Source organism: Camelus ferus, chromosome 1, assembly GCF_009834535.1.
Source record: "Camelus ferus isolate YT-003-E chromosome 1, BCGSAC_Cfer_1.0, whole genome shotgun sequence".
In the NCBI taxonomy this organism is placed as follows: Eukaryota; Metazoa; Chordata; class Mammalia; order Artiodactyla; family Camelidae; genus Camelus; species Camelus ferus.
Window position 1 is genome coordinate 4,835,310 of NC_045696.1, and position 23,594 is coordinate 4,858,903.

The 23,594-nt window shown below is 38.5% G+C and overlaps 1 protein-coding gene across 1 annotated transcript in view; it reads left to right on the forward strand.

Moving 5' to 3' along the window:
• DSCAM (DS cell adhesion molecule) overlaps nt 1–23,594 on the forward strand; it is a 664,279-nt gene that overhangs the window by 310,145 nt on the left and 330,540 nt on the right. The gene's annotated exons all lie outside the window — the stretch shown is intronic.

The following is a 23,594-nucleotide window of genomic DNA, read 5'->3' on the forward strand; positions in this document are numbered from 1 at the left end:
TTTCTTCTTTATCCCATTCCTTTTTTTTTTTTTTTGGTTCTTACCTTTCATTAGATCAAGTTTGAGTCTTCTATGTGGATAGAGAACTGTTTTTATTTTTCGAGGATATTCAGTGAAAAGGGATTATTCTCATATTCCTCTTAATTTATGAGTATTGTGTCAGTGAGGCTCAAACTGACGTATTTGGGAAATTTGTTGGTAAATTATAATGCATTTTGTGCCTTTCCTCACTGAGATCATAAATGCATACGGCCTAGCTTCAGTCATCATTAAACACTTTTAAAGAAGTTCTAGAACTTTTGTTTTCTTCTCTAGCTCTTCCACGTATCCCAATTTTATGCAATGAAAATGTGTTACTTTGTAATTTAAACTTGGAGATAAATATGTTTTAGAAATAAATAAATAAACAGTATTTTTATGAGGTCTAGAGTTGTCAAAACAATAGTCACTGGACTAAGGTGAGGGAATAAACCTCACTTCTCCCTCCCAGCTTCCCCTCAAGTTTGTTTCTCAGTTCATGGTCAACTGCATTGATCATATTGATTTGACCTCCATAAACACACTCAAAATCTCTTTGGTTGGTTCCTTAAGACCACAGACACTTTATCTGATTAAGTTGTTAGCAAACTCTACTTTAAACTCTACATTTTATAAATATTTGTGATCATTATCACTGTCATCATCATCACCATCAATATGATCATTATTAATTGATTACTATGTGACAGGCATTTAGCTGTGCCTTTTGCATCCATTATCTAAGTATTTGAACCTTATAACATCAATGGGTGATACTAGCCCCATCTTGCAGAAGAAGAAACCAAGTCTCAGGATAGTTAAAGTTAAGGAATTGTCCAGGGGCACATCAGCAATGAATAGTTGAGGTGAAGTTCAAACTCAGAGTGAACTGGCCTTCCTCACGCTGTGTTGCTTCCCTAAAATTATCAGTGTACCTTGACTAAATGTCTTTAAACAGAGATGCCTCAGTAGAGATACTAGGACGTTTCACGTAAACTTCCTCCCGTGAGAAACCTCTCCCATGAGGTTTCTGGTCCAGCCTGTGAGTGAAGCAGCATTTACACAAAGATGAAACATGATGTGGAATAAAGTAGCCTAGAGTGTTGGGTAATTAATAACTTAAAAATAGTTTTGAGTCCCCTACAAAATCAAGAATGAAATGAAAGGCCAAGGAAACTCGAAACTATCCAAGCTGAACAGGCTGGCAGTTTTACACTCAAAGGTGTGCACATTTATTAAGGAACATGTTGATAATACAACTGAGAGTAACACAATACAAAAAATAACTAAACTGGGATGAAGGTGTCAGAAAGAGCCCCTGACTCCAGCCTACAATCATGAGACAGACGGGCCCAACCCCATTCCGGGAGAAGCCTCCCCACCACGTGTGATCACGGGTTCTACAGAAGGAGCCATGCGGGTCCAGTTACCCTGGAAGTTAGGATATGCCACCCTCATGTCCTTCTGAAGGGCACCCATCTAAATATTAAGACCTAAATCAAAGCAATTTGAAGTCTTAAACAGAGAATGAACTCAGGGGAGCCCCAGAAGAGCTGAGTGAAGTGCTCATGCCCTAGGAAATGAAAGCTTGTCAGTAATTGTGAATGGCCGGCTGACGGATGGGGGCGCCCCCCTGCTGGAGACGCTTCGGAGAGTCAAGTGCTCTTCAGCATCCAGGACTGAGGATAGGAGAGGTGACAGAAGCCGTGTTCTTGTTTGGGATGACGGGCATTATTATTTTTTTTTTTTTTTTGTAGAGATGCAAATCTTCAGATGCCCCTGAGAGCCTGCAGAACCACTCTGAAGGTTGTTGGCCTGGGTCCTGCTGCTTCACCTGCTCTGGGTGTCTGCAGGGGCCAGGCTTCTGATGGTCTCCTTGTAGGGACCCTCAGAGGGTCAAGAAGATGTCAAGAACAGCGTTTCCCTTTGTCTCTAATGGACTTGGACCCCCCTTCCCCCATGCACACGCATACACAAACACACATGCACACTGACTCTGCCTGCACAAGCCTTAAGGTCATCATTATTTATTATGTCTAGGGGAACGCGGCCATCCCCAGTGACAACCATGATTAATGATAATGTGCAAACCTGAGGTAATTTGCTGACATATTAGATCTTTGTGAGGCACCAGGATGGAAGCAGCATTTTTCAAACTCTGCTCTGCTGGAGGGCAGCGCTGGCTCCAGGAGGAGGGGGAGGGCCGCAGCTCCCGGTGGGTGCTGCTCCATTAGCTATTTTCTGTGTTTATCTGTTTATAATTCTTGTTAATATTTTGGATGAAGACAAGTAAGTGTTGTCTATAAAAAAAAATAGGTAGAAAACAATTGGATGGAATTGTATATGTTGAAAGGAGCATGCCAGGGGAGTTCTTGGACCATTTTCTGGAATCTTCTAGACTCGTCTGTGTGTGTTTTTATTTTCAGTCATCTGTATTTGTTTGCTAGGGCTGCCATAACAAAGTACCGTGGACTGGGAGCCCAAACAACAGACACTTCCTTTTTTACCAGTTCTGGAATCCAGAAGTCCAAAATCCGGGTGCTGGCAGGGCTGATTTCTTCGAGGCTATGTTTCTCCTTGGCTTGTGGGCGGCTGTCTCCTCCCTGTATCCTCATGTAGTCTTCCCTCTGTGTGGGTCTGTGTCCTGATCTCTTCTTACAAGGGCACCTGTCATTAGATTAGGGCCCACCCTCATGGCTTTAAAGAGGTAAGCCCTTTAAAGATCTCACATCCAAATCCAATCACACTCTGAAGTACTGGGAGTTAGGGCTTCAACATAAGATTTGCAGGGACACAGTTTAGTCCATCATCTAAAAAGTTGTGCATGCACATTCTGCATCACAGAGAATCTCTGTGACTTACATTATAAAGGCCACAGCCCCATTTCAGAGCCCTCATTTATGGTCGTATTTCACCTTCCAGCAGGTGGAAAGCACAGCTGCCTTCAGGTTGGCCTGTTTCATTGTCGGTGGCTTCTTCTGCGCCCTCCCCTTTCTTTAGTTCCTGCTTATCTCAGTGGTAGGTCCTCAACAGGCTTCACAGAGAATTCCAGTATTTGTCTCCTTCAAATTGCATGTTTGATATATCCTTGATCATCTGTAGGTCCGAAAAGACTGTGCCACTCTTCCATGCGTGCAGGTCATCCTGTCTTTCTATTTCAGTCTGGCTGATAAATTCCCAACCATTAACTGAGATAAGGTAGTGGTTCTTGCCAGCAGGGTAAACCGAGTTACAGTGTCTGCTTTTTTAGCAAGGTCTCTGCCAGTTGGATGAACTGTCCCTTTATTCCCCCAAAGTGACATGGGTGCATCTGCTCAAATAAATTTGTGCTGCATATGGACTGTCTTGTTTGCTGGAAAATAGGTTCATCCTTCATTGAGAGGGCCGACCCATATGACCTTTATAACAAAAATATCAAGTGCGCCACTGCGTTTGTGCCAATGAGCTTGGGAGGCCATGCTTTCCCTTCTGGTCTCCCGCATCACGGTGGTACACGGTAGCTGCGCCCAGTTTCTGCAGTGGGCGTGCAGATCAGGGGAGAGGAAGCCTTCTGGAGGGAATAGGACAGGAGACACATCGTGAACTTGTTTTGAGATATAAGTACTAGTGATTCTTTTTTTTAACCAAAAAAACCTTTTAACGTACAAAGATAAAAAATAAACCACCCACTCTGAAACAAATCCACACAGAAAACAGAGTGAATGAACTATTCTTGTATTTGACTTTGAACTATCTACAATATCATCTTAACTCTCCGAGTTCCCTAATAATTGAAAAGTCAGGATAAAATGATTTCAAAGTGAAGTTTACCATTCTCTCTCTCTCTCTCTCCCTCCCTCTCTCTCTCTCTTTCGTTTAGGAAACAATATAGCCAATGTAACAAGATGCCTGTGTATCTCCAGTCAACTAAAACAAATTTATGAAAATTAGGACTGGTATACTGGTAGATTAAAAGATGATTATTTCCCAAAAGTTTATCTTTAGTTTAAAATACGGAATACTTCAGGGTAACTTCAAATAGCTCTTCATGATGATTCAAACTGTGATTCAATATGAAAAAATTCTTTGCACCCATCTCCTGAGGAACATATGTTTTGGGATGTGATGTAAGCTTCTGTTCTAAATTTAAAAACTGAAGGGTGACATGTCCTCACTCCCATATTTATGCACAGACACAACGTTTCTTTCTCATTCTAAATGACATAATAGAACTAAAAGTGGCCACAATGAGACTTAAGGGTCAGAAAAATGAGCTCCAGACCAGCTTTGTCACCAGACAAGTGACGAGGCGCTTGGACAGTCTCTTTGCTCCTCTGAGCTTTCCCTCCTGGTAAAACAGTGGAGCAGAACTTCTCCCTCTAAGCCCGGATCTGATGTGATCACAGCTTCGTGGGGTGTGGAGCCGGGTTACCTGAATCAAGGGCTGGCTCCATGGCTTCTCAGCCATGTGCCCTTGGGCAGGTGGTTTTTGCATCCTCTGTTCTCAGTTTCTCCATCAATAAAGCAAGGAAAATAACATCCTGCCGATCAGGTTGCTGTGGAGGATTAAGTGATTTCATCCCTGCAAAGCACTTAGCACAGAGTCAGGGCCCTAGAACCACTCCATGCACAGCTAGTTGCTGTTACTGTTTTAAAAACACTGGGTTAAAAACCAGTGTGGGTCTAAGGCCACCACCTGGCTGTAAAATGAGGGCGGGTCCAAAACGGCCCTGACTCTGTAGTCGGTTGGTCCCTGCCTGCTGCGTAAAGCGATTGACGTGAGCTTGTTTCTCTGGCTTGAGAACAGCCCACTTTTCTCTGCGTGTGAGGTTAAGAACCTGAGAAGTAAAATCTTGCTGGAGTAGAAGGGGTAACTTGCTCCTAACTGGTCAGAGTTCACGTTGCTTACGCTAAATCCCTGAAAAGAAAGTCTCCAGGTGCAGAGCTTTACCAGGTACATGCCACCCTCTCTGGCACATTAAAGGGAGAAAATACCAGAAAGGAAGTGGGTAGATACAACTGAATATGACAACTAGAGTGTAGACCAGGAGGACCGTAAAATACCCGTATGAAAGTAAAGTTGCTGAACAAAACCGAAGTAACTCCTAGCACTGCATCTTGTACCTGTGGCATCCCAAAGCTGCTGGTTTCAGGCTGTGACTCCCTTGTTACCCTTGAATTAGTCATATTAACTAAAAAAACACAACTTTAAGCTTCATGACTAAGAATAACTTCAGGTCTGAGTTCAAAATATGAACAGTCAGGAAGGACAGATGGGAGACTGAGCTACGTGTTACTTTGCAGTTGGTCCTGCTGGAGACGGGGTGGCATAAAGCTCTTGAATCACCTTCAACAAGCACATCTTGCCCATGGTGAGGAAAGCACTGAACAGGACAGGTGGCTTTGTTGTGACACTGTTGTAAGCCTACCCCCAGCATAAATTGCAAGATTCAAGGCTCTTGGATACTCTGTTTCCATGGCTTTGTCCTGTAAAGCAGAAACATTAAATTAATGGCCTAATAGAGTTCTTGGTTTTAGTCATATTTACTGAATTTTCATTGGTTACAAAGCTCTTTGAACTGTATTGAGCTACAGAACATTTCCTTTTGTGGCCAAACCTGAAATAAACAAAACATATAACTGCATTACTTTGTATGAATTATCACATTTATATTAATTATGTAATTTTTGGTAAAAGACAAAAGATAGATGTACAGCAAACAGGAATGATATTAAAAAGTGAGAGACCCTATAATCCTGTGCCCCAGAGATGAACCGTTTAAGCGTGTTGAAGTAGCCTTACTTAGGTTTTCTCCCATGATAATATGTAAGGTTACATTTTTTCCCCTACTGAACCTATTAAAACACTTTTGCACAAAGTACCTTTGCTTCATTGGACTTTTTAAATCAAACATTATATGTAAATAATTTGAATGTCATATCATTATAAAGAATTTATAGGAGGGAGGCTATAGCTCAGTTGTAGAACATATGCCTAGTAAGCATGAGGTCCTGGGTTCAATCCCCAGCGCCTCCATTAAAAAATCTTAATTACCTCCCCCCGGGGGGAAAAAGTATACAGGGCTGTATGTCAATTATATCTCAATAAAACTGGAAGGAAAAAAAATTAAAGAAAAAAAGAATTTGTAATAACGTTCCCCAACTTCCCTCCATAAAGGCAATCACTTTCATTGTTTTTACTAGTCTTTTTGGTATTTACTTTGATTTATGTATCAACTGACTTCATGTTATGATAGACGAGAAATTTAGTCACATACCCCGTATCACCATGCTCCTAGTATTTCTCAGTTTTTAGTCATATCCATTATAACCATGTAAATAAGTATTAACTGCTGAGACAGGTAGTATACTATGATTGCATTTCCCCTTTTTTGCTTTAAACAGCTAAGACTTCCACAGTGCACAGCCCAGAACAGTTTTCTGCATGGCCAGGTGTGTCAGGGAATTTATCAGTTCCAGTTTGTTTTCCCGGCAAAGGGCTTCCTCAGCCCCTCCGCTCGCTGCCAGTCTGAAGTGGCCGCTGCCTCCCCGCCTCCTGGCGGGGCCTCCGCCCCGTCCTGTGACCCTCAGGTGTCCGTGCACTTGTCCCTGTTGTTAGATGTTAGATTTTCTGTATCTCCCTCTGGGTTATCTTTCTCTCTCCTCCATCTGGTCACTTCCAAGAAAGGGTGCATGGGAAGTACATTTTTAAGAACTTAAGTTTGGTAAAAGAATTTAATAAATCTGAAAATAATTCTTCTCTCAGAAACTTAAAATCATTTCATATGAAATAATTTTTTCATTGCTTATTAGACCCCAAGGTTGTTGCCATTTCATTTCCTGATCTTTGGTAGTAAACACACTTTTATTTTTTCTCCTTGGAAATATCCAGGCCTTTCTCTTAATCCCTGACATCCCGTAATGTTATGAGGATGACTCCAGCTGTAGGTCTTGCTTCATTCACTACACTGGACGTTAAGTGACCACCACAGTGCAAACATTCCTGACCCTCAAGGCGGGGCAGTTCCCTCTTAGCACTTCTTGGACAATCCCCCTCCCCAGCAATTTCCAGCCTTCTTCCCTGCTGGGACTCCATTGTTTGCTCATATTTTAAATCTTTATTCTTTAATTCTCCAAATCTTGTCTTTTTTGCTTGACAGTCCAGAAAATTTCTTCAGCTTTTTCTTCTTGTCTTCATATTAACTTTCTAAAATATTCTACATCTTAATTAATTAATTAATTTTTATTTTTCTCTTTTTTTGTTGAAGTATAGTCAGTTTACAGTGTGGTGTCAATTTCCGGTGTACAGCATAATAGTTCAGTCATACCTATACATACGTATATTTGTTTTCATATTCTTTTTCATTATAGATTACTACAAGATACTGAAGAGTTCCCTGTGCTGCACAGTGGAAACTTGCTGTTTATCTATTTTATCTGTACTAGTGTGTATCTGTAAATCTCGAGCTCCCAATTTATCCCTTCCCACTCCCTGGTAACCATAAGTTACACTTATATTTTAAATACCCAAAAGCTCTGTTTCTATGTAGCCAGAGAGTAAATCTTTAGGCTACTGAGAAGGTGAGAGAAGGGTGGTCGTGTGAATGTGTGGGGGTGATGAGGACCTTGGGGTTTTCAGGAGTGTCTCCTTGTCAAGCCCCTGCTCACACCAAACATCACAAGTATCTGGTGCCCCCAGTCCCTGGGTTGTTCCAGGCTTCTGTGTGGGCAGAAAAAAAAGTTATCCTTGGTTACCCATCCTTATGTGTACACACCTGCTGCTCTTCCATCCGCGTCCTGCTTCAGAGAGTGGGCCTTGGGCTTGTGGACGTTTTGTAGTGGCCCCAAAATACTGGAGGCTCCAAACTGGTATTTGTTTTCCTCTCTGTCCCTTCTCTCTTCCCCTTCATCTCCTTCTCTTGCTTCTTGTCTCTCTCAGTCTCTCTCTACTATGGAATTGTTTTTTTAAACTAATTTCTTGTTGATGAACCTTTAGTCTTCTCCCTCCATTTTCACTGCTATAAACATTGTTGTTAGAAAAAAATCCAATATTTGTGCATGTCTCTTTTATCCACGCCTAGATGAGGTACTCCAATTAAAATGCATGCATTTTTTACAGTATACCGTAATTTTCCAAATTACCCTCCAAAATAAACAAATTGCATTTCTAACAAGTTTGTATAAGAGTGATGGCTCAACTCTTACGGTTCCCAACTTTAAGCATTATCTCTTATCATTTTCAATTTGATAGGCAAATTCACTTCATGCCTTCTTTCATACTTCTGAATATATGCCTTTGCAAAGCTATATATTTCTGAAAGTAGAGCATTCATTCTTCCACGTAAATAGTGATAATTTCTACAGATATAGACAAACAGATGATAAAAATTTAAATAGATTTGTGAGTTTTTTAAATTTTTATTATTTTTATTAAGGACCATAAAAATATCTAGAAAAATAAATAAATGTGATGCAATGATACATGTTCTAATGTGAAGAACTTTCTTTTGCTGCATTGTTTTTCTTCAGATCTCAGGAGGCATGTCATTTCCTCTTCTTTTATTACACTGAAGGATTTCTGAATCAGTATCTTGCCCTCAGTCTTCTCATTTATAAATAAAATTTATTTTCAATACATGTTTAGAGGGAGCATTTTTTTTTCCTGTTCGACAAAGGACTTTTTTTTTCCATAGCTGGATCATAATGCGATAGAGTTAGTTTGTCCCATAGTCAGCTCCCCAGTGTTCATCACAACATTATTTACGATAGGCAAGACATGGAAGCAACCTAAATGCCCATCACCAGATGACTGGATAAAGAAGGTGTGATATATACATGTATTATTTGTTTAATGGCTGAGTGTATATACAATACAATACTACTTAAACATTAAAAAAAGAATAAAATTTTGCCATTTGCAGCAACAGGGATGGACTTGGAGGACATTGTGCTAAGTGAAGTAAGTCAGACAAAGAAAGACATACTGTATGATACCACTTATACATGGAGTCTAAAACATACCACAAACTAGTGAAACTATAATAAAAAAAGAAGCAGACTCACAGATACAGAGAACAAACTAGTGTGGGGGGAGGCAGTATCGGGGTAGGGACTGGGAGGTGCGAACTGCTGGGTGTAAGACAAGCTCAGGGATGCATCGTACGACACAGGGAATAGAACCAATATTTTGTAATAACTCTAAATGGAAAATAACCTTAAAAAATTTAGAAAAAAAATTTAAAAATTAAATACATTTGTGGATAAAGATCTATTAACTACTACGTAAGTTGGGTTAAATGTGTGTGCATGTGTGTGTGTAAAGAGTTACGGTGTTGGGGTTAAGAAACAAAGGCAAATCAAATTTTAAAAATTCTGATTTATTGTTGTGTCAGTAACGACTTACATTTAAACTTGATTGCTGTTTCTACAAATCCTCTTTATTTTCTTAATTGTTTAAATGCGGGTAAAGTACTAATAACCAAAATGTGGGAGCCCTCTGGTGGTAAAGTTAGATACAGCCTAGTATATTTATCCTTCAGCTTAAATTCTAGATTCATGAGATCCAGTTATTTTAAAGTTCCTGAAAATATAGAAAAAAATTAATAAAAAGAATAACAAAGTTAACTAAAAATTTTTTGAAACTTTCAAATATAACTGCATTAGGGAAAAACTAAGTTTTTTTTTTTTTGAGATGATGATCAGCTAATTTTAATTAAGTTCTTATGAATGTTTCTGGAAACCAGAGAAATCAAACCTGTATGTTAGGTCATGGAGGAGTCCCAATGTCCTTGGAGCCTTGATGTCCCCTCTCAGCAGTTCAGAAGCCCTTTGAGATGGCCCCAAAGAGTTGCTATCATTTTGCCTTGAGAAAAGTGAAGGGTATGTAAAGTGGAGAAAAGAGGTGTGTTAGTTATCTGCAAGGGTCAGAAGGACACATTTGTCATAGTGATTCCCCTTCTCACTTGAACAGTGAAGGCAGAAATATGAAGCTGGGGGAAAAAAGCAGTTTCAGGTCCATGTAAGGAAGAATTGAACTATTAAAAACAATATTTTAAAAAATAGAATGGGCTGCCTTATGAGGTAGTGAGTTCCCCATCTCTGTGAGTATTCAAGCAGAAGATGGAGACCTGCTTGTCAGAATTGCCATGGAGGGGATTCAGGCTTTCAAAGAATGGCCTGGACTATACTGTCCCTCCTCAACCTCCAGCCCTGGGACTGTGTGGGTTACAGATTACCAGTCCTGCAGAAGTTGCCGATGGCATTGGAGGCTGTCTGCTTAAATCAAAGAGTTTCAGGACTGGAAGGTGGTGTTTAGTGCAGAAGTGGGTCTAGACCGGGGCGAGTGTCATTTATCTCAAGTTCCAGGAGGGTAGATGTATCTAGGCTGTATGTTGCCTTGTTTCTGAAAGCATGAACGTGCAGATCGCTTCTGATCCCCAGCAATTCCCTAGTTGTTCATGAGCAATGAATTTAGAATCACAGATGGGACTGTGCATATGTCTGTGGGATGCTGGCATTTCTTTTTGAGCAACAGTTCCATTTATATTGCACCCCTTGTGACCACATCTGCATATTTCACGGTCTTTTTGAGATTTTTGCAGGCATGATTCTGTCACCCAAAACAGCAAGGATATGCTCTTCTTTTATTTTTATGCTTTAAAAAAACAAACAGACCTGAGAATTTGACAATCTTGCAGAAAATATTTTTTTTTACCAAACATGCTTATAGTCAAACAAGTTGTTCCAGAAGAAAGGGTCACTGTTCCTTTCTTAAATATCTCAAGACTTAGCTGCAGTGCCCTTTAAAAAGAACATAATTTTATTCTCCGAGTGAATGAGTCAACTCAACTCATTATTTTTAATCAGACACAGTTTCTAGTGTTGATATATATCAATTTGAATGGGTTATTTTTCTGATACCTACCTCCCACGCTTGAACATTTTAATTCAGTTGCAGCTGGGCACTGGGATTTTTTTTAAAAGCTCCAAGTGATTCCAACATGCTGTAAAGTTTAGGAGTCACTGCCCAGCCTCAACCAACAGCTACATTAAGGCAATGGTTCTCGGACAAGCATCACTTCAGAATTACTTGTAGGGCTTGTTAAACCAGATTGTTGGCCACCACTCTCATAGTTTCTGATTCCAGATATCCTAAGAGGGGTCCAAGAATTTGCTTTTGTAACCAGTTCTCAGGTGGCACTGCTGCCGGTGTGAGGACCATCCACGAGAGCCACTGAGCTCGGCTGAGGGACACACCTGGGTTTGCCTGCAGGCGGTACTGCTGCGGTCTCACATAGTGCCTGTGTGAAAGCTTGTGGGCGCTTGCAGGAAGGGGCTTCTAGGAGGAAGGAAGCGGGTTTAAATCCCTTCTGCTCCCTCCTGCCTTCTTACCTTCCTATAGTCATTTTTCTGTTCTTATCCACTGTATTAATTTCCTGTTGCTGATTTAACAAAATAGTACAAATATAAGTAGCTTAGGACAACACAAGGCTAGTGTCTTCCAGGTGTGGACACCAGCAGTCCAGTGGGCTACATGGGTCTCACTGGGCTAAAATCAGGTTGTTGGCAGGGCCGTGTCTCCTTCTGGAGGCTCCAGAGGAGAAAAAGGTTTCTTGCCTTTTCCAGCTTCTATAGACTACCTGCATTCCTTAGCTCGCAGTCCCCTTCTGTCTTCAAAGGCATCAATGGCTGATCAAGTCTTTCTGACATTGACTCTTCGGATTCTCACTTGCACCTTTGAGGACCCTCATCTTTACATTGGGCCCACCTGAATAATCCTGCATAATCTTCCTACTTTAAGATCAGCTGATTTATTCACAGGTTCTGGGAACTGGATGTGAACGTCTCTGGGCAATGTTCTGCCTATCACACTTGCCTTCTCGACTCCAAAATCCAGGGGCTGAGAGATTGACTGTGAAGCCAGCTTTACACTTCAGAGCAGGGTGGGGTGACCTGGAGCAGATTATTGAACTTCTCTAAATTGCTAGAAGTCAAGGACTTAATGTACCTGCCTCACAGTGTTAAGATAAGATTAAATATGTGGGTTTTTATTTAGATAGATGATGATAGATGGATGGATGGATGGATGGATGTATAGATAGATAGATAGATAGATAGATAGATAGATAGATAGATAGATAGATAGATAGATAGATAGACAGACCAGATTCTGGCAAGGGAATTTTAGAAAATCTTAGCTATTATTATTGTTGTGTAACTGTCACTGTTTTATAAGAGTTATACATCTCTGCCTGCAGTCACCAATTCGCTACTTCATAGGCAAATTGTTACTAGTTCATTGGGTATCCTTTGGAAGATGTTCTTTGCATCTACAAACATATGCAAATATATAATTTATTTGCACAAGTGGTAGACTATAACTCATTTTTCTGAATAATAATTTAATTCACATCAGCTTCCTCATTCTTTTCAATGGCTGTATAGTTTCTATTTCATAAATGTACTTCAGTTTACTTAGCCAGTCCTTTGTTGATGAACATTGTATTGTTCAGTTCTTTGATAATTACAAACAGGGCTAAATTAATATTCTTATAAATTAGTAAGTTTGCATATGGCCTGTGTATCTGTTATATCAATTTCAGGAACTGAACCTTATGAATCAAAGGTTAAAATCTGATACAGATTGCCAAGTTATGTCTCTTGAGGTCTTCTGTCCACTTTCACACCTATCGGTGCTGTATGTGTGTGTCTGCACATTCTTAGCTAGCTCGTGTCATCAGTCATTTTTATTTCTGCCTCCGTGTGAGGTGAAAACAGTATCTCATATAATTGATTAACATCTCTGATGAATGAATCAAGTGTTTTTTCATATATTCCTTCACAATCATATTTCTTTTTCAGTTAACCATTGATTTAGATCCTTCATCTATGTTTCTTTTGAGTGGTTGATTTTCTCTTTCATGACTTATTTGTAGGATTTTATCACAGTTTAAGGAACTATCTTTCCCATGATATGAATTACAAAAATTTTTCTTACTTTGTTTGCCTTTGATTTTGCCTTACTGAAATATTTTATTTTTATGTGACTGAATTTACAAATTGTTTTATGACATCACAGTTTTGCATCATACTTAGAAAAATGTTCCCTGTCTTAGGTTATATAAAACAAAAATTTTCCACTTTTCTTCTCTTGATTGCATTATTTTATTTGTGTTTTTTAAATCTCTGGAAATTGTTTTAATTTGACAAGTTGGTTAGGTGTACCACTTCAATTTTTTTCCAAAGTGTTTATCATGCACTAAAAAAATTATATTTATTTGTCTTTCTGGTCTTTCCTTTCAGTTCTATTCTTCTGTCTATCAGTGCACCCTGCCACAGTCTTAAAATATGTTTAAATATCTGGTAGATATATTTCTGACTTATTTACTCATTTTTTGAAGATTAATTTTTCTGGCTGTTTTTACATGTTTGCTCTGAAATTAGATTATCTGTCTGGAAAAAATCTGTTTGGTATTTCATTATTGTTGGCTGAAAGGTATAGACTAATTCAAGAATTGCCTTTTTTTAGGGCGTCAAGTGCTCTCATCATAAAAAAGATCTGTCATTCCACTTATTCAAATGTCCTTTTGTATATCTGAGAAGTATTTCAACATGTTGTTCATATGGTTTGTATACATTTATTCTTCTGTTCCTGTTGTGACTAGGATCTTAGATTCAAAAAGGGTGGTTGTTTGCATATCCTTTGGCAGTCTATTTTTACCTTTTATTTTATACTCAGTCACTTTGCAGAATTATTTTTACTATTTGTAATAGTTTTTCAATTGATTCTCATTAACTTTTCAGTTATGCAATTATATTGTATCCAAAGAATGATAATTTCTTTTTTTTTAATATGCATGGTTCTAATTTCTGTCTCTTATCAAGTTGTGTGTTATCGCAGTTAATTTTATCACTGTCTGTGATTCGTTTCCCTTTTCTTGGTTAGTTTAACCAATCATTTATCTATTTTGTTATTTAAAACTTTATGTCTATTTAATAGTTCTAATATCAGTTTGCTTTCTAATGCATTGATTCTTACATTTATTTTATTTTTAATTAATTTTCTCCTGTTTCACTTGTATATATTTTATTGATCTTTTTCTGAATTATTTAAATTGGGTACTGATTTTCATGCTTTCTTATTCCTTATATGACTGTGCAAGGCTATAAAATTTCTTCTGAGTATTGATTTTGGTATAGTACATCGGTTCTGACATGAACTAAACACACTGACGTTATTTTACAGATGTTCTCCAATCTCCGTTTTGGTCTTTTTTGTGACTCAAGAGCAAATTCCATGTGGGAAATCCTGTTTAATAGCAGTTCTGTCATATTGTGTTCAAAGAAAGTTCTGTTTTGTATCATTTCTACATGCAAAAATTTAATGAATTTTTTTGGTGGCCTAACATGTCTTCAAGATTGGCAGTTTTTTTCCTTGGGTTCTGGAAGTAAGTAAGTTAAATACAGATCTAACATGTTAACTATGTGGTTTAAATCTTCATTAACTTCACTGTTTATGAGTATTTGATCAGTCATGGGCTGAGAGAGGTAAATTAAAATATCTTGCTACTAACGTATTTTTGCCTGTCTTTTTTTTATTATTATTGTTTATTTTTTAACGTTTTTTATTGATTTATAATCATTTTACAATGTTGTGTCAGATTCCAGGGTAGAGCACAAATTTTCAGTTATACATGAACATGTATATATTCATTGTCACATTTTTTTCTTTGTGAGCTACCATAAGATCTTGTATATATTTCCCTATGCTATACAGTATAATCTTGTTTATCTCTTTTACAATTTTGAAATCCCAGTCTCTCTCTTCCCACCCTCCGCCCCCTTGGCAACCACAAGTTTATATTCTATGTCTGTGAGTCTATTTCTGTTTTGTATTTATGCTTTGTTTGTTTTTAGATTCCACATATGAGCAATCTCATATGGTATTTTTCTTTCTCTTTCTGGCTTACTTCACTTAGAATGACATTCTCCAGGAGCATCCATGCTGCTGCAAATGGCGTTACGTAGTCGGTCTTTATGGCTGAGAAGTATTCCATTGTATAAATACACCACATTTTCTTTATCCAGTCACCTGTTGATGGACATTTAGGCTGTTTCCATGTCTTGGCTATTGTAAATAATGCTGCTATGAACATTGGGGTGCAGGTGTCATCCTAAAGTAAGGTTCCTTCTGGATATATGCCCAGGAGCGGGATTCCTGGGTCATATGGTAAGTCTATTCCTAGTCTTATGAGGAATCTCCATACTGTGGAGTGTTCCACAGTGGCTGTACCAAACTGCATCCCCACCAGCAGTGAAGGAGGGTTCCCTTTTCTCCACAGCCTCTCCAGCATTTGTCATTTGTGGATTTTTGAATGATGGCCATTCTAACTGGTGTGAGGTGATACCTCAATGTAGTTTTGATTTCATTTCTCTGATAATTAGTGATATTGAGCATTTTTTCATGTGCCTATTGATCATTTGTATGTCTTCCTTGGAGAATTGCTTGTTTAGGTCTTCTTCCCATTTTTGGATTGGGTTGTTTATTTTTTTCTTATTGAGTCGTATGAGCTGCTTATATATTCTGGAGATCAAGCCTTTGTCGGTTTCATTTGCAAAAATTTTTTTCCATTCCGTAGGTTGTCTTTTTGTTTTACTTATGGTTTCTTTTGCTGTGCAGGAGCTTGTAAGTTTAATTAAGTCTCATTTGTTTATTCTTGCTTTTATTTCTTCTGGGAGAAAATTTTTGAGAGGTATGTCAGATAATGTTTTGCCTATATTTTCCTCTAGGAGGTTTATTGTATCTTGTCTTATGTTTAACTCTTCGATCCATTTTGAGTTTGTTTTTGTGTATGGTGTAAGGGAGTGTTCTAGCTTCATTGCTTTACATGCTGCTGTCCAGTTTTCCCAATACCATTTGGTGAAGAGACTGTCTTTATTTCACTGTATGTTCTTGCCTCCTTTGTCAAAGATTAGTTGACCAAAAGTTTGTGGGTTCATTTCTGGGCTCTCTATTCTGTTCCATTGGTCTGTATGTCTGTTTTTGTACCAATACCATGCTGTCTTGATGACTGTACCTCTATAGTATTGTCTGAAGTCTGGGAGAGTTATTCCTCCAGCCTCTTTTTCTTCAGTAATGCTTTGGCAATTCTAGGTCTTTGATGGTTCCATATAAATTTTATCATGATTTGTTCTAGTTCTGTGAAATATGTCCTGGGTAATTTGATAGGGATTGCATTAAATCTGTAGATTGCCTTCGGCAGTGTGACCATTTTAACAATATTGATTCTTCCAATCCAAGAGCGTGGAATATCTTTCCATTTTTTAAAGTCTTCTTTAATTTCCTTCATCACTGGTTTATAGTTGTCTGTGTATAATTCTTTCACCTCCTTGGTGAGATTTATTCCTAAGTATTTTATTACTTTGGGTGCTATTTTAAAGGAGATTGTTTCTTTACTTTGTTTTTCTGTTGATTCATCATTAATGTAAAGAAATGCCACTGACTTTTGAACATTAATCTTGTAACCTGCTACCTTGCTGAATTCTTTGATCAGCTCTGGTAGTTTTTTTGTGGACCTTTTAGGGTTTTCTATATGTAGCAACATGTCGTTGGCATATAGTGACACTTTTACCTCTTCTTTTCCAATTTGGATCCCTTTTATTTCTCTCTCTTGTCTGATTGCTGTGGCTAGGACTTCCAAGACTATGTTGAATAGGAGTGGTGATAGTGGGCAGCCTTGTCCCAGCTTTTAGTGGGAAGCTTTTGAGTTTTTCACCATTGAGTACTATGCTGGCTGTAGGTTTGTCATATATAGCTTTTATTATGTTGAGACATGTTCCCTCTATACCCACTTTGGTGAGAGTTTTGATCATAAATGGGTGTTGAATTTTATCAAATGCTTTTTCTGCATCGATTGAGATGATCATGTGGTTTTTGTCCTTTGTCTTGTTGATGTGATGTATTACATTGATTGATTTGCATTTGTTGAACCACCCTTGTGTCCCTGGAATGAACCCCACTTTGTCATGATGTGTAATCTTTTTTATGTGTTGTTGGATTCTATTTGCTAATATTTTGGTGAGGATTTTGGTATCTATGTTCATCAGTGATATTGGCCTATAATTCTCATTTTTGGTAGTGTCTTTGCCTGGTAAAGTAGTGTTTTTGGTATCAGGGTGATGGTGGCTTAACAGAATGAGTTTGGGAGTATTCCCTCCTTTTCAATCTTCTGGAAGAGTCTGAGAAGGACTGGTGTGAATTCTTCTTTGAATGCTTGGTAGAATTCCCCGGTGAAGCTATCCGATCCTGGACTTTTATTTGTAGGGACGTTTTTTATTGCTAATTCGATTACATTTCTAGTGTTCGGTTTGTTCAAGTGTTCAGTTTCTTCTTGATTCAGTCTTGGTAGACAGTATGTTTCCAGAAACATGTCCATCTCCTCTAGATTATCCAGTTCGGTTCCATATAGTTTTTCATAATATTCTCATATGATATTCTGTATTTCTATTTTATTTGTTGTAATTTCTCCATTCTCCCTTCTTATTTTGCTAATTTGTGCTCTCTCTTTTTTCTTCCTGTGAGTTTGGCCAGAGGTTTGTCGATTTTGTTTACTTTTTCAAAAAACCAGCTTTTGGTTTGGTTGATTTTTCTATGGTCTTTTTAACCTGTATTATATTTATTTCCTCCCTAATCTTTATAATTTCCTTCCTTCTGCTGCCTTTTGGGGATTTTTGTTCTTCTTTTTCTAGTTCATTCAGCTGGTGGGTTAAATTGTTTATTTGAGATTGTTCTTCTTTTTTGAGGAAGGCCTGTATCGCTATAAACTTCCCTCTTAGCACTGCCTTTGCTGTGTCCCATAAATTTTGTGTGGTTGTGCTTTCATTTTCATTTGTCTCAAGGTATTTTTTAATTTCAGCTTTGACTTCCTCATTGACCTATTGGTTTTATAATAACATATTGTTTAATATCCATGCCTTCCTTTGTTCTCCTTTGTTTCTCTGTTGTTGATTTCTAGTTTCATTTCATTGTGGTCAGTAAAGATACTTGAGATAATTTCTATCTTCTTAAAATTGCTGAGGTTTCTTTTGTGCCCAAGTACATGATCAATCCTGGAAAATGTTCCATGTGCACTTGAAAAGAATGTGTATCCTATTTTTGGGGGGTGTAATGCTCTGAAAATATCCACCAAATCTAATTTTTCTATTGTATTATTTAATTTCTCTGTTGCCTTATTTATTTTGTGTCTGGAAGATCTGTCTAGTGATGTTAATGTGGTGTTAAAATCTCCAACTATGATTGTATTCCTATCAATATCCCCCTTTATCTCTGTTAGTAATTGTTTTATGTACTTAGGTGCTCGTATATTGGGTGCATATATATTAACGAGTGTAATATCCTCATCTTGTATCACTCCTTTAATCATTATAAAATGTCCTTCTTTATCTTTCTTTATGGCCTTTGTTATAAAGTCTATTTTGTCTGAAATCAGTACTGCAACACCTGCTTTTCTGGCTTTTCCATTTGCATGGAATATCCTTTTCCATCCTTTCACTCTCAATCTATTATGTGTCCTTCTCCCTAAAGTTGGTCTCTTGTATGCAGCCTATTGAAGGTTCTTGCTTTATTATCCAGTCTGCCACTCTATGTCTTTTGACTGGAGCATTTAATCCATTAACATTTACAGTAATTTATGATAGATGTGTGTTTATTGCCATTTTGAACTTATCTTTGCAGTTGATTTGTAATTTCCTCTTTGTTGCTTTCTTCTTCCTTTTATGGTTTGGTAATTTTTCTTTGTGTTGTCATGGATTTTATTTATTTTTTGTGACTCCCTTGTAAATATTTGGCTTGTGGTTACCCTTTTTTGTAAGTCTATTAGCCCATTACTATAACTGTTTTTATTAAACTTATAGTAACATGATCTCATACCCATCCTACCAAGAACAAAAAATTTTAAAAAGAAAGAAAAAAAATTCTGTATTTTCCTGCCTCCCTCTCCCACTCTCAATGATTTGTATGTCTTCTTTTATAATTTTGGGTTTATTTTATTTGTAATTCATGAGTTATCACCTTTCCAGTTGTGAGTTTCTCATTTCTGTAGCATCCTGCTGCTTTTCTATTTAGAGTAGACCTTTCAATATTTCTTTTAGCATGGGTTTAGTGTTGCTAAACTCTTGTAGGTTTTTCTTGTCTGTGAAATTCTTTATCTCTCCTTCTATCCTAAATGATAGCCTTGCTGTATAAAGTATCCTAGGCTGCATCATTCTTTCATTCAGGACTTTGAATATATGTTGCCACTCCCTTCTGGCCTGTAGTGTTTGTATAGAGAAATCAGCTGAGAGCCTTATGGGGGGTTCCCTTGTAACTCACTCTTTGCTTTTCTCTTGCTGCTTTTAGGATCCTTTCTTTATCCTTGACTCTGGCCATCTTGATTATGATATGTCTTGGTGTGGGTCTGTTTGGGTTCTTCCTGTTTGGGACCCTCTGAGCTTCCTGTACTTGGATATCTGATTCCTTCTTTAAGTTTGGGACGTTTTCAGTCATGATTTCTTCAAAAACCTTTTCAATCCCCTTTGATCTTTCTTCCCCTTCTGGGACCCCTATTATGTGAAGATTGGCACGCTTTATATTATCCCATAGGTCCCTTATGCTATTTTCATTTGTTTTTATTTGTTTATCTTTAGCTCTTCTGATTGGGTGCTTTCTGTTGTCCTGTCTTCTAGGTCACTAATTCGTTCCTCTGCATTATCTAGCCAGCTTTGCACAGCCTTTAGATCATTCCTCATCTCAGCCAATGAGTTTACCAGTTCTACTTGGTTCTTCTTTATAGCTTCAATTTCATTTTTGACATATTTTATATCTCTAAACACTATCTCTTTTAGTTTCTTCAGTACTTTGATCACTCCTTTTTTGAAATCTTGATCTAGTAGGCCATCAATGTCTATTTCATTGATCTTTCTTTCAGGGGATTTCTCTTGTTCTTTTAATTGGTAATGCTTTCTCTCCTTCTTCATCTTGCTCATACCTCTCTGGCACTGTGGTTTATGGAGTATCAGTTATCTATTGTGGTCCTTAAGGAGTTTATCTATCTAATGAGTATGTAGGAATAAAACTTAGAAAGGAAAAAAAAAGAGAGAGAGAGAGAATTTTAAAAGAAGGGAGAAAAAAAGGTTTGAAAACAGTGTATAATGAATAATAGAAGAGCAAGTTGAAGCAGAATTTTTAAATATAATAATAAAAATATTTTTTAAAAATTTTTAAAGGGATTAAAACTGGGTGTATATATAATTGTTTGAGAAGTAAAAATTAAAAGGGTAATACAAAATAGAACAGGTAAAACAGATTTAAAAGTAAAAGGGGGGGGGTCGGTGTTCTTCTGGAGACTGTGTGCTTTTAATGTGAAGTCTTTCTGTCTTCGTTCTGTTTTGGAAGCTCAGCTTGCTGTTTCCAGAGGCCCTCCATTGGCGCCCTCCTCTGTGCTGCTCCCAGTGCTGGTAGTCAAGCCGATCGCGCCTCCTCCCAACACGTGGTCAGGTGCAGCTCTCCTTTGCTGCGGACGGGCAGGTCACTGCCCCTCCCGATGCCTTAGTCAGATGTTGCAGACTGGCCAGGTAGGAGGGTGGGTCGCGCCCCCTCCCAGCACCACGGTCAGGTGCTCCGTTCCTGCCGGAAAGGCGGGGGGCCGCCTGCCCTCTTCCGGCGCCGTCGCTCCGCTGCTCTGTGCTGCTGCGCGCTCCGGGCTTTGCCTCCGGTCTGTGCTCCACAGGCGGGCTCTGGGAACACCAACGAACAGCCCTGTCCCTGCTCCGGGCCAAAACCCAGCTCCTTGTTTGTCTTGGCGGAGCAAGTTCTTTGAGGGACCAGGACAGAAGGATCCTGTTTGCCTCGGGCTGTAGACGAGTCTCCGTCTGGCCCTTGAGGCTGCTGAGCCCTTAGGTGCGGATGGGAGTTTTGCCCCCGCCTCCGCCTGGGTGCTCAGCGCAGGAGGATATGGCGGCTATGCCTGAGCCCCGCCTCTCTTTACCTGAAAACTTTGCACGGGTTTTCAGAGATGGGGTATGCGCCCTTACCCCTAGGGCACATCAGCCGTGCTGTTTCATGGAGGGCCCAGGTTGTTCTGGCCTGTGCACCCACAACCACGGCTCATAGCGCCCTGCAGTCCCCAGGGCTGCCTCAGTGCAGCCGTCGCCATCCTCCGCCCAGCTCGGGCAGCCTGACCCTGCCCCCAGCTGCTGGCCAGCGTCTTGGACTGGGTGTCACGGGGACCCTCTGTGCCTATTTAACTTAGTTCTGTCAGTCAAGGGCTGCTCTGTACAGATCCGAGCCTCGGAGGTTCCCCCTCCGACCCGCTGGCCTCTCGGTTGGAGAGGGGAGACCTAGCGAGCGAGCGCCAGTCCTCCTTTGCTGCTCTCTCCCCGCGGGACCCGTCCTGCTCTGTTTTGCCTTTTCTTCTTTCTTTTTTCCTTTTCTCCTACCAGATTTTTGGCGTCTCTGTCTTTTGAAGAGGACAATGTTCTGTCGGAGTTTCACAGGTGCTCTGGTTGGCTGAGTGGGTCTGTGGATGTGAGTCTTGGTGCATTTGTGGGAGAGGGTGAGCTACGAGCGTCCTTCTACTCCGCCATCTTGGCCCAAGCTGTTTGTCTCTTATTCCTGTACATTTTTTTGCTTTATGAATTTTGATGTGATATTTGCATTATGTGTAGATATTTATACCTCTTATATCTTTGTTGCAGATTACACCCTTTGCCATCATAAAGGGTCACTCTTTGTCACACAAACGGTGTCCATCCTAGTTTTAACCTTGTCTACTACTTAAGAGTGTGAGCAGTGCCATCTCTGTGTTTGCATTGCCTTATGTGCCCTTCCACATCCTTAATACTTAGTACTTTAAATTGCCTTAAAACTCACTAAAATAGTATGTCATTAAATTTTCAATCCAATATGAGAGTGAGGTGAGCAAATTTTTTTGCCATATATCATATTTTATGTTATGCTGTCCCTTATATTCTTTTGTTCATCGCTCCCCCTTCCTTTATTTCTGGCATGTGTTTATTTCTTTTTATGTTATAAAATGTTGATGGGCTGTTTTTAGTTCTTATAATAGCTAACCTGTAATTACAAATTTCTGTAAGATACTTGATACTCTTTTTCTGAAAAGACTGTCAAGCCTTCACAATGACCTGTGATGAAATTATGAAGTATCCTGAATATGCCACCCTTCAATTTTACTTGATTGTATATATATCGGTTCTCCTGGTATTTACATTTATGTATTTTCTTTCTTTCTTGTTAAAAAAAGTTCTTTTAGTTACTCCCAATTTATCCCTTCCCACCTCCTTTCCCTTTTGGTAACTGTAAGTTTATTTTCTATGTCTGTGAGTCTGTTTCTGTTTTGTAAATAAGTTCATTTGTGTCTTTTTTAATTTTTTTTTTAGATCCCACATATAAGTGATATATGGTATTTTTCTTTCTCTTTCTGGCTTACTTCACTTAGAATGATGATCTACAGCTCTTATTGATGTTGCTGCAAATGGCATTATTTTATTCTTTTTTATGGCTGAGTACTACTCCATTGTATAAATATACCACAACTTCTTTATCCAATCATCTGTTGATGGCATTTAGATTGTTTCTATGTCTTGCCTATTGTAAATAGTGCTGCTGTGAACATTGAAGTGCATGTATCTTTTTGGATATAGCTCAGTGGTAGAGTGCGTGCTTGGCATGTCTGAGGTCCTGGGTTCAATCCTAGTACCTCCATTAAAAATAAATAAACCTAACCCCCCCCAAATATATAACATACATTTATATCTTAATCAATTGATTTATGACTATTATAGGATCTATATTTTATCCCTGGTTATAAACATTACCTGCTATCTCCCTTCCCCTATAAATTTTTGTTATAGTAATTCTAAATTGCCATTATTTAAAACAATTGATTTCTGTTCTAAAATTTCCATAGTTATTTTTCTCCTAATCCTATAGTAAAACAGAATTGATGCAGGGACAGCCAATCTTTTTCTATGATTTTTCCGTATTTTTATTTTGAACACTTTCAGACATATAGAAAAATTAAAATAATTGTATAGTGAACACCATTAACCATTACCTCAATTCTACACTTGACATTTACTGTATTTGCTTTATCAACTAGCAATCCATTTATTGATCCCTGTAATCATCAATCCTCCTTACTTCTTGATGCATTCCAAAATAATCTGCAGATATGAATTTCAAAGTAATTTGCGCTTCAGCATACACATCATTAACTAGAGTTTAATATTAATAGTCATCATTCAATTTTTCCATTAGCTAATTCTTTTTCCAATTGTCAGGACGATTTCACAGTAGCTATAATTTGTAACTGTATTTCTATTTGGAAATGTGCTCTGAAGTCTTTATAATTGAATGCTACTTTGCCTGCCTATAACATTTTATTTCCGTGAATATTTTACATTGTCTCCCTGTCTTCAAAAATGGGATGTTATTGTGATAAACATGTGTATAATTATGATTTACCTTCTTCTCTTAAGTGACTTGACTTTTTTCTCTTTAACCCAATTATAAAATGCTTACTTATTTTAAAAAGTCCTAT